Below are 12,061 nucleotides of genomic sequence, written 5' to 3' on the forward strand. Positions count from 1 at the left end.
CTCATATCACTTGGTTGATTAGAGTTGATACCAAACAGATTTGTTGTTCCTTTATTGTTTGGAATACGAACCAAAGGAATTGTTCCAAGTACGTGACTTGTTTATAAGTTGGAGGCGTGGGAATACATAAGGAACTAGGTGAACTATAGGGTTAGTTACTTGGTCTCAACTATAATAAGTTAGTGTAATTTTGTGTAGCGGCTTAATCCTGAGAGTATTCAATTCTGGACTAGGTCCCGGTGTTTTTCTGCATTTGCGCTTTCCTTGTTAACAAAATCTTGCTGTGTCATTTACTTTTATATTCAATATTATAATTGTTTTATTATAATTAAAGTAAATTACACAAACGTTAATTCCTATATACTTGATAAGCAATCCTATTGTGTTTGGTTAATTCTGAACCTTTGTATCAAGTAAACATACTTCATTGTTGTATTGTCTCGATCTCGTATCCATAGACGATCACACGAAGTGTGAACCGATTAGTTGTATTGTCTCGACTCAGTCCATAGACAATCACTTTCGGAGAAAGGACTTATAGGTAGGAAAAGTTTTAGCTTGAGGTATATTTGGGTACCCTCTCCTTTTCAAAATCTGCTACAAAACTTAGCCCAAAACTAGCCCCGCTCATAAATATATATATATATATATATATATATATATACAAGAACTCCTCTCAAATGATACATATACAATAGTCATTTGGTTTACAAATATAATATGCAACATAATAAACATAGTCGAAGTTAACCAACTAACGGACTCAACTCCTTGAAGCTTTCGCTGCACAACTCTGATCTGTCTCTGAAAATGAAAGTGGGAATGGGTGAGCACATCATCCCTAAAATAGGTGCCCAGTAGGAACAACATTTAACTTTCAAGTAATCATGGCAAGATTTGGAAAACAATAATGTTTTCCCAAACATTAAAAAGTGACCAAGTCACTGAAATAAACAAACATGTATATGGAAAAACTCTTTCTTCAAACAGTGTATAATATTCGTGCTAACCACACTCATTAGCTATTGATATCACCAAGACCATGATGACCCACTCTAAGCAATAAAAGTTGAATTCATGTAGATATAAATGTGAAGGAGCGTATCTTATATACCACAAGTGGAAATTCGTATTTCCCATAACAATTCATATGACAAACAAACATTATAAGTCCTTTCCAAACCATGGAAGATTAACAAAATCAACAGAAATATAGTAAAGCAATTTAAACAAAGCATGGAATGCACACTAGACAATGCATGAGTTTGTTAAGCATAAACTTTTATAAAAGAAACAACAATGGTTACAAAAGAGTCAAATGTATTCCCATCTCTTTTGATGACAAGCCACGCCTACCTCGAGATCCACGATCCACTGGTTCATCCTTTGAATCGACCGTTGTTAATATAGACTAACTGTTAATCACACAAGACGTCTAAGAATCTAGCCAAAAGGCTCACACAAGAATCATACGAGTTTTTTATAATGGTTCTAAGACCAAGTCTACGAAACCAGCCCATTAACCTATATCCTGGTCCATAAGAGTCGATTAACGGTCAAATGGGTCAATTAACAGTCCACGATTGTCAAAGTCTAGGGTCAAGATCCAACTCGGTCCATAGAGTCAACTCGGGTCAAGACAAGGGACTCAGTGAGTCATCAAGGTTCAACTCAGGTTAACAAGGGTAACTCGACTCGGTCAGATTGACTGAACCAACCAAAAGGTTAAGTCAACTAGACTGACTAGGATGACTAATATGTCTAAACCATTGATTTAGCGATGGATTTCCATTCTATCAGATCTGGTGCAATATTTTCATTAAACAAAACAACAACAACTCAAACATTTCTCTTAAATAAACTTCATAACTCAATTACAACTGTAAACTGAGTTTACCTTGATCTGCAGTAGAAGGCTTCCATTAAGGCCACTTCTAAGCAATATTACAACAACCCTCTTTCTCCCAAATCACTTTACATATTCTAGTTCAAAAATCCTGTAATTGTACATTTAAGATTCAACTCAGACAACACTGTCAGTATGCATATACAAACATTCATCCATTCTAAATCTGCTCAACTAGCAGCACATATCTCTTACCTTAATCTCAATTTCAGATAACACCCATTCACCACAATCATTACAACTTCATTCACACCCTGAATTTCATCTTCAAAACTATAACCGTCTACTCTATCTCTATCTCAATTCCATAAAACAGTTCAATCAAAGCTTCATTATTGCTTCCATCTCTAACTCCAGTTCTACACACACACACCTCAATAACTCCGCACCTCCACCATTCACTAATTTCCCCTGCAGTTTCAACATCATAGACAACACCAATACCACTAACAGCTCAACACCAAAATAATCTGCATCCATACCAATAACTTTTATAGTTCAAACATATATTCCTCAACTATAATTCGTCATATAAATCTAAACAACAACTGCAATTCCATTACAGATTCAAATAAGCATTTCAATCTCAGTCATTAGAGTCATACATACTACAATCATAAAGTAAAGCTTTACAAAGTTATCTTAAAATGATAATTACCTCCAATCTTTGCTACTCAAGCAACTGAGTTGTAATTCTGCTTCTCACTTTGGTTTCTGGTTCACCAACACATCTCAAGACTACCCAGAAATCATCATCATAACTCAAGCTCCAATATCACCAATCTGCAACTGTAATTTTAGAACTCTTATTTACAACTTTCCCATACTTCCAGAGTTTGATTCAACATCTGAATCATCACCAATAATAGGTCCAACATATTCTTATTGACATAATCGATCCCTATCCTTCATCAGCAACACTATTTCTCACCAAAACCTAATTAAATTCCCAAACCTTCAGCAAACAAAGCCAATCCCTGATTATAAAATTCAAACCACTTTTCATCTGTATATTCTAATTCGTATCAATCCCATATCCAAAACGATCCTTTACAACATCAATTTCATCTTTTGAACCTTCCATGAATTTCCTTTATGAAACCCTAACTCTTTCATTCTTCGATTCATCTTCATAACAACTTCAATTCACAAACACAACATCAACCCATTCGATCTTCATCCATTAACAACTAGGAATCATCATTATCAGCTCCATGCAAATCTAGCTTCAAATCCAGAAACCCTAACTCACTGAATCTCTCTGAACATCACTTCTTATGAACCTAATTCAATCACACAACTATCTTCACCAAAAAAAACTGCATCATCAGAACATCTTCGATTAACCCTCTTAAATCAATTCTCACACCTTTCTCAGAATCAGCAGCCGCGAAGAATAGGGGAAAGAAGGAAGAAACAAGAAGGAGAAGAAAGAGAAAGAAGAAAAGAGAATGAGTTTCTCTTCGACGCGTCTTAGTGATAAGGCCAAGTACAAATGATAAAGGTACCCACCCAGATGATATGGTAAGACCAGGTCGGCTAAGTTGTAAAATTTTTATTTTGCCCTTCAATTAAAACTGATGATATCTTCTTCGTCTGATATCCGAATGACACGTTCGAGTAGACCGTTCTGCATAACTTATCGAGTTCTAACTAACGGTACTAGTTTCGTATCTAAATCTTTGTTAGATCAATTTATAATAATTAACGTTCGCTTAAACTAATCGAGTCATTATCGGCTAACTCATCACTTGACCAGTCTAACAGCTTTGACGAGCTTGAGGGTCCTTACATTCTCTCCACCTTATTCATTTTCGTCCTCGAAAATCAACCGTCCTTCTGGTTTTCAAAAACTCCCCACCTTATAGAATACTTCCATCTTTTGTCTAAGTGCAACCAACATAAAACAAAGCACAAACCTATATGGCTTTCTACAAATAAAATTTGTGGCTCTAGGTTCAGTAGACTAATTTCTATTTCAATAAGTTATTGGTTCTAATTACAAGAGAAAATATTCTACAATAAAGTTTCTAAGTAAAATCTGGGATCTATCAGTTTATTAATAGAAGCAAGTCTCCCTTCTATGTCTAGTGATACAAGAATGTAGTTGCCCTGTCTAGGTTCGCGACGCCTGACAATGCCTACCTACGTAACAAGTATCACAGGAACACACAAGAATTACCAACCTCACTATTCCCCGGTGCTGGATTAACTAAGTATTAGATTGTTAGAACTAATTAGTCCCTAAACTTTTATCGTAATTGTTGTAAGTCTTATAAATTTACTTCATAAAATATTTAAATAGTTTACATCATTTTAAGCAATTTAGTCATCAAAATTTATTATATTTTCATTTATTATTTATTTATTTTATCAATACAAGTAATCTAAATTCGATTCATGTCAATTTATAATATTTGATATTTTAACTTTGGTGTACTACCGTATAAATTTTTAAATTCATGTACTCTTTAAAAATAACTTAATGTTATATCCGTTGTCCAAATGTTACTATTATTGTTTCCAATATATCTATTTGTTCATTTCATTATGTGACGTGATATAGGTAAACAACCGCTAACAATTTGATTGTTATTTGGTATCAATATTTTATTATTATGATAACATTTATTTCTTATTTCTTAGGCCGATACAAGTTAATCGTAGTTAATCATAATGCCAAGTTAAATTTTATTATCAATACTAGATTTGATTTGATGTAACTTTATTTCCTAAAATTTTATATTATTGCTAAGTAATCCTTAAGTTATACTATCAATAAAAATTACATTTTGCTATTACTATCTTATAATTATTATTCAAACGATATTTATAATATCTCTAAATCTTATAATAATTGGTATTACTTAGTATTACTATTTTCTTAACTTACCCAAAAATTATTGCCTTAATTATATTATCATTTTCATTACTCTTAAGTTGATAGTCTGGTTGGTACGCGAAGCCTTAATCTTGTAAATATGATTCTATTCTCACATAAAGATTGATATAACAGATTTTACTTATTCATATTGAACTCGTATACTACATCTTGCTAAATATGGACATTGGTAATTTAATATGATTTGAATTTTGAGTCTGCGTAAAATCTTAACATAATAGTCCTTAGATTCTGCTATTAATCATAAAGTATTCTATTAATATGCGAATTTATTTTCTTTTAATTCTAATGCTACATTTAAATACTATTCTTACTACTTCATGTATATTTGTTCCATTTCAAAGATTTACTGGATCACTTGTTAGATTATACATAATTTCGGTACAAGATTACTAACAAGCTGGATCTTTTATTTTATATATTCTCTATACTCACTTTCTTAAATCTAACACCTATAATTATTATATTAATTATCTAACTTAATCGCAAAATATTTATTCCTAATTTGTCACTAGTTTCATTTACAAAATTTAACCGTACGCAGATAAGCGTTAATAATTTCCCATAACTATTTACTCATAATTATTATTGTTATCGTTATATATATTTAATGAAATTTTAGTTTAATTAAGTTCAATATGATACTAATTGATAAATGCTAGCGTTACTTTACTAAAAATTATTATTACTATTATTATCATCTTTAATTGCTAATATAATATTTTATTATTGACATTGATGGTTGAACTATTATTCTAACTACTCTTACAAAAATTATTAAATCCCAAAAATCATTAACATTTATGTAATTAGAATTTGTTTACTCTTCATATAAGTCGACGTGTTCAGTAAGTTTCTATGTGATTTACAAGATCTATCAATAATACGAATTTCACTATTTTTATAGTATTATATTATCTACACGTTCATATTTTATAGATTAGTTATTGTTAAATCCTTATTAGCTAAAGTTACTGGTGTATCCTACAATTTTTACTTCATTACATATACAAATAACCAAACAACAAATCAATCAATCAAATAATTATTTTAATTATTGATGGTTTTTTAGAGAATTAAGATTTATCTCACAACCCAACTCAGTTCTAGACTAATCTAGTTCACAAACTGGCACTGGATAATTCTATCTTTTCCCATATAAGATCTAATAGTGAGCTCTGATACCAACACTGTAGCGCCCCCTAAGCTATCATCTGACTAATCCAAGAGATAACTAAATAAATAGGCACTAAGAATCTAAATCATTTACTTAAACATTCAATTAAGAAATCTGCTACAAAACTTAGCCCAAAACTAGCCCCGCTCAGAAATATACATATATACAAGAACTCCTCTCAAATGATACATATACAATAGTCATTTGGTTTACAAATATAATATGCAACATAATAAACATAACCGAAGCTAACCAACTAACGGACTCAACTCCTCGAAGCTTTCGCTGCACAATGGGTGAGCACATCTTCCCTAAAAGGGGTGCCCAATAGGAACAACATTTAACTTTCAAGTAATCATGGCAAGATTTGGAAAACAATAATGTTTTCCCAAACATTAAAAAGTGACCATGTCAATGAAATAAACAAACATGTATATGTACAAACTCTTTCTTCAAACAGTGTATAATATTCGTGCTAACCACACTCATTAGATATTGATATCACCAAGACCATGATGACCCACTCTAAGCAATAAAAGCTGAATTCATGTAGATATAAATGTGAAGGAGCGTATCCTATATACCACAAGTGGAAATTCGTATTTCCCATAACAATTCATATGACAAACAAACATTACAAGTCCTTTCCAAACCATGGAAGATTAACAAAATCGACAGAAATATAGTAAAGCAATTTAAACAAAGCATGGAATGCACACTAGACAATGCATGAGTTTGTTAAGCATAAACTTTTGTAACAGAAACAACAATGGTTACAAAAGAGTCAAATGTATTCCCATCTCTTTTGATGACAAGCCACGCCTACCTCGAGATCCACGATCCACTGGTTCATCCTTTGAATCGACCGTTGTTAATATAGACTAACTGTTAATCACACAAGACGTCTAAGAATCTAGCAAAAAGGCTCACACAAGAACCATACGAGTTTTTTATAATGGTTCTAAGACCAAGTCTACTAAAACAGCTCATTAACCTATGTCCTGGTCCATAAGAGTCGATTAACGGTAAAATGGGTCAACTAACAGTCCACGATTGTCAAAGTCTAGGATCAAGGTCCAACTCGGTCCATAGAGTCAACTCGGGTCAAGACAAGGGACTCAGTGAGTCATCAAGGTTCAACTCAGGTTAACAAGGGTAACTCGACTCGGTCAGATTGACTGAACCAAACAAAAGGTTAAGTCAGCTATACTGACTAGGATGACTAATAGGTCTAAACCATTGATTTAACAATGGATTTCCATTCTATCAGATCTGGTGCAATATTTTCATTAAACAAAACAACAGTAACTCAAACATTTATCTTAAATAAACTTCATAACTCAATTAAAACTGTAAACTGAGTTTACCTTGATCTGCAGTAGAAGGCTTACATTAAGGCCACTTCTAAGCAACATTACTACAACTCTCTTTCTCCCAAATCACTTTACATATTCTAGTTCACAAATCCTGTAATTGTACATTTAAGATTCAACTCAGAAAACACTGTCAGTCTGCATCTACAAACATTCATCCATTCTAAATCTGCTCAACTAGCAGCACATATCTCTTACCTTAATCTCAGTTTCAGATAACACCCATTCACCGCAATCATTACAACTTCATTCACACCCTAAATTTCATCTTCAAAACTATAACCATCTACTCTGTCTCTATCTCAATTCCATACAACAGTTCAATCAAAGATTCATTATTGCTTCCATCTCTAACTCCAGTTCTACACACACACCTCAATAACTCTGCACCTTCATCATTCACTAATGTCCCCTGCATCTTTAACATCACAGACAACACCAATACCACTAACATATCAACTTAGCTCAACACCAAAATAATCCGCATCCACACCATCAACTTCTACAGTTCAAACATATATTCCTCAACTGTAATTCATCATATAAATCTAACCAACAACTGCAATTCCATTACAGATTCAAATAAGCATTTCAATCTCAGTCATTAGAGTCATACATACTACAATCAGAAAGTACAGCTTTACAAAGTTATCTTCAAATTATAATTACCTCCAATCTGTGCTACTCAAGCAACTGAGTTGTAATTCCTTTTCTCACTTTGGTTTCTGGTTCACCAACACATCTCAAGACTACCCAGAAACCATCATCATAATTCAAACCCCAATATCACCAATCTGCAACTGTAATTCTAGAACTCTCATTTACAACTTTCCCATACTTCCAGAGTTTGATTCAACATCTGAATCAACACCAATAATAGCTCCAACATATTCTTATTGACATAATCGATCCCTAGCTTTCATCAGCAAAACTAGTTCTCAACCAAAACCTAATTAAATTCCCAAACCTTCATCAAACAAAGCCAATCCCTAATTATAAAATTCAAACCACTTATTATCTGTATATTCTAATTCGTATCAATCCCATATCCAAAACAATCCTCTACAACATTAATTTCATCTTTTGAACCTTCCCTGAATTTCCTTTATGAAACCCTAACTCTTTCATTCTTCGATTCATCTTCATAACAACTTCAATTCACAAACACAACATCAACCCATTCGATCTTCATCCATTAACAACTAGAAATCATCATTATCAGCTCCATGCAAATCTAGCTTCAAATCCAGAAACCCTAACTCACTAAATCTCTATGAACATCACTTATTATGAACCTAATTCAATCACACAAATATCTTCACCACCAAGAACTACATCATCAGAACATCTTCATCGCTGAACTCTCTTAAATCAATTCTCACACCTCTCTCAGAATCAGCAGCCGCGAAGAATAGGGGAAAGAAGGAAGAAACAAGAAGGAGGAGAAAGAGAAAGAGGAAAAGTGAATGAGTTTCTCTTCGACACGTCTTAGTGATAAGGCCAAGGAAAAATGATAAAGGTATCCATCCAGTGATATGGGAAGCCCAGGTCGGCTAAGTTGTAAAATGATTTTTTTTCCCTTCAATTAAAACTGATGATATTTTCTTCGTCCGATATCCAAATGACACGTTAGAATAGACCGTTCTGAATAACTTCTCGAGTTATACCTAACAGTACTAGTTTCGTATCTAAATCGTTGTTATATTAATTTCTAATAATTAACGTTCGCTTAAACTAATCGAGTCATTAACGGCTAACTCATCATTTGACCGGTCTAACAGCGTTGACGAGCTTGAGGGTCCTTACAATACCTAAACTCTCAGGACTGAGATACGGACATTACGGTGACACGGGCATGATCCCTTGACCGACCAATGGAGGATCTAAGGCTTGCAACGAGAAGGTCGCACACGTTTTCATAATTTTCACCTAATTTACGCAATTGCTCATACTGGGTCTAAACTCTTTCCAACCAACCTGGAGTTTGCTCAAACGACCATCAGTTGGTCACACGACCACCAAGGACCGGTCTCATGCCCTCTTGGTCGGTCCCTTACTTTTCTATAATTAGGTTTTATCACCTAATGCTCAATCGAGCACTATTTCAGTAAATGATGAAATCGGCATTTAATCATCATTCTTTCACCAACTGGACGACTAAGGACCCTGGTGCATGCTCACTCGATCACTTGGGAGACACATGGATATCCATCATCCCATGTGGTCGACCCCTATATCATTCATGACCTAATTTTAGCGATTCATCAATTGACGAACGATTGATTAAAAATTAGGGTTTCGAATAAACGCTCCACAAATCATCATTATGAGCAAGATTCAAACAGTAATGAATTTATAATGATTCAACAATCAAAATTTGGATTAATCATAAAATATTTGGTAGTCTGCCAATATTTTAATTAATATTTTATTGGGTCACGTTACCAATAAATAATTCGTCAAATTGGGCAATACTTGCTCATTTGCTCGAATATTGATCCAACTATCAATATTCAGTAATTTTTCGAATTGAGAAATACTTGCTCAGTCGCTCGAATATTGATCCAACTATCAATATTCAGTAATTTGTCGAATTGAGCAATATCTGCTCAGTTGCTTGAATATTGATCCAACTGTCAGTAATTCATCGTCAAATTTACAATCTTTGCTAATACGCGCAATGTCAACATCATTTAAAGAACTATACGTCTCAACACACATGTTCGATTCATGAATCACTGAGCATTCATCAATGATGCTCAGTTCAGCAGAACTTAGACTCATTGTCTAATCAGTCAACAACTGACTAATAAAATACACGTCTGTCATGCAGACTCCACGATTCGTGAAACACCAATCACGTCACATGGGGGGATATCAATTAGGGTTTTGGTCTGGCGGCTTAGGGCACATGGATTCATCCACGATGAGAAATGTGAGTAAGTCGTGCAAACGGTTGAAGGAGTTAGCAAAGTAGTGGGTGGACGGTTAACCAAGTTTCCGCACGACCTGGAACTGGTTTCACCATGATTTCTCACTCTTTCACTTAAGAAACCGTCACACTTACAAGGATCAAGGTGGTTACTATTATGACAATATAAATAAGTCTCTGAATCCATGATTGAGGACATCAACATTCGTCTACACAGAATTTCTCGAGCAATTACTCTCAAGAATTCATCAATCTACCAGAACTTATTCGAACTCATCATTTTACAGAAACCTTCAAAACATCCACAATCCTTGATCATCATTGATCCATCACAATTATCAGCTTCCCTCCTACAGATCAACCCATCCCCCTCTTTGCGACCGAATTGACTCTGGAACGGCCATTGACTTGGTTTAGGCTGGAGTCCCACAGATTGATCTCTCGAATCTCAGCACTCCCTTTGCAGTGCATCTGTGTGAGGTTGAACAGTTTGCTCGGTTGAGGAGTCTCGACAACACGCTCGTCTCTTCACTTCCCTAAAAAAACAGCAAATCATTTTTCCCCATCTACAAAAACAAAATAATTGAAGGAGTTAAAACAAAAAATTACTAACCCTTGTTCCCTAACTAACATCATACGTAAATGGAGGAGATTCGGGTGGTTGCATAGGTACTTAAACATGTTTGCCATCACTGTTTGAATATTCAGCATACCAGGGAATTGTTGGAAATTCAGATGAATCTTGTGAGACGTTTCCATACGTATACCGTGATGGATGTATTTGGCGGACCTGATTCACAAGAAATGTTGGATCTTGAGTACTTGCAGCTCCAACTTCATCTCTTTTATCTTGACACCGCACTTCTGGAAGAAAAAATTCAATAGATTGTTTCTTCCACCACCACTCATAATTGCTCTCTTCAATTATAGTCTCGTCCTTCCACCACATTAATAGGATCATTTGCATTAACAAGGTCTTCCAAACGTTCACGTGGAATTCTTGGAATTGTTATAAATCCCCTTATTTGACTTAAAAGGCGTTCATCAAGATACATAATAATAGTATCGCTTTTAGGATTATAAAAAGAAACTCTTTGCATAGAGAATTCACGAGCATGCATTATATCAGGATGATCTCTAAACACACTATTAGACCATGGTTACCATACCGTTCCAACAATTGTCCTCAACTTAATTTGTTGGCGAGCTGTAGTAAGGGAGTGTTTAGCGCTATCCCTTTGTAACTTCACTAGACTATCACGCTTAAATATCATTATTGCAGGCCATACATCAAGAGGTACATCTTCTTTGAGAAAAGGTGTCAAAGTACGAAAATATATGTAAAACCAATATTTTAAAAGCATCCACATTCCACCCATGTTTTTTCCACCTCTAGCAATCGAATTCATGCCATTATACAAGTGACTAAAGCAAGCCGAACCCCAATCATAATTACCAAAGTCATTCAAATCATGCAAGGAAGCGATCCAACCTTTGATTTCTCTTGTAGTGGTATGTGCCAATAGAACTTTTGTAATCACCCATAGTAAGAAATACCGAGTCACTTTCTCCCAATTTTCATCATTAATTTGATTCTCCTTAACATATTTTGAGAGTAAACTAATAGGAAAATTCGGTTTCTTCTTGTGGTAGTTTGAATACCCATGCATAGTTCCAAAGTAGGCATCCTGTAGGTCTTGATTTTCTCTACGAGCTTATACATTTGTAACGACGTGTTTCAATATTACACGACCATTTCCAATAGTAATGT

The 12,061-nt window shown here is 34.3% G+C and overlaps 1 long non-coding RNA gene across 1 annotated transcript; it reads right to left on the reverse strand.

The window, feature by feature from the left end:
* Window positions 1–1,803: 1,803 nt before the first annotated feature.
* LOC113345310 lies at window positions 1,804–3,371 on the reverse strand. Its single transcript, XR_003358063.1, has 2 exons — window positions 2,565–3,371; window positions 1,804–2,376 (listed from the first exon to the last, which is right to left on the reverse strand). It is a non-coding gene; the product is annotated as an uncharacterized LOC113345310 (long non-coding RNA).
* Window positions 3,372–12,061: the final 8,690 nt, after the last annotated feature.

The sequence above is a fragment of the Papaver somniferum genome, unplaced genomic scaffold (assembly GCF_003573695.1).
Source record: "Papaver somniferum cultivar HN1 unplaced genomic scaffold, ASM357369v1 unplaced-scaffold_81, whole genome shotgun sequence".
Taxonomy (NCBI): domain Eukaryota; kingdom Viridiplantae; phylum Streptophyta; class Magnoliopsida; order Ranunculales; family Papaveraceae; genus Papaver; species Papaver somniferum.